Here is a 627-nt window from a genome sequence, read left to right as displayed (position 1 = left end):
ATCCATCTACAGTGAGTACACATAGACTTATTGAGTAAGTCAAGTACATTTTTGACCCTTCTTCACAGTACTTTTAAAAGTGATTTCTGTTTACCTACTATCTTGTTATATATGGTAAACACCATGAACCATGCAGTAAGAAGGAAATCCAATGTACTTTATTTGTACTTACTTCATTCTTACAAAAGACACAATAACACATCACATGATACAACTTACAATTGACATGTTTGAATTAAATTTCAATAATTAGTTGCTAGTAAGCTGCTAGAAGTTAGATGCTGGGGAAAGTATGGTGTACTGGTGTTCTGTCCTCTACTTTCATTCCGTCTGTTTGGTGTAGTGCGATTCATGTGTTGTCCCTTTTACCCATTCCCCTCCGGGCAAACGGGAGAGATTTTTGATTCTAGGTGGCTCGTCGCTTTAATGTACAGCGCTTTGTAGCAGTCTGCCTGCGTTAAAGCACTTTATAAATAAACTTGATTGATTGATTGATTTTCATGTTCTTGATCGTGGACCTCACCTCTGGCTTTTCTCGGAGCGGAAGAAATTCCAGATTCCAGGTGGCTTATCTGTGCTCCTGTTCTTGGCAATGGACCTCACCTCTGGCTTGTCTCATGTCTCGGA

The sequence above is a fragment of the Oryzias melastigma genome, linkage group LG24 (assembly GCF_002922805.2).
Source record: "Oryzias melastigma strain HK-1 linkage group LG24, ASM292280v2, whole genome shotgun sequence".
In the NCBI taxonomy this organism is placed as follows: Eukaryota; Metazoa; Chordata; class Actinopteri; order Beloniformes; family Adrianichthyidae; genus Oryzias; species Oryzias melastigma.
The sequence above is the reverse complement of the archived record's forward strand: the minus strand, read 5'-3'. Positions refer to the sequence as shown.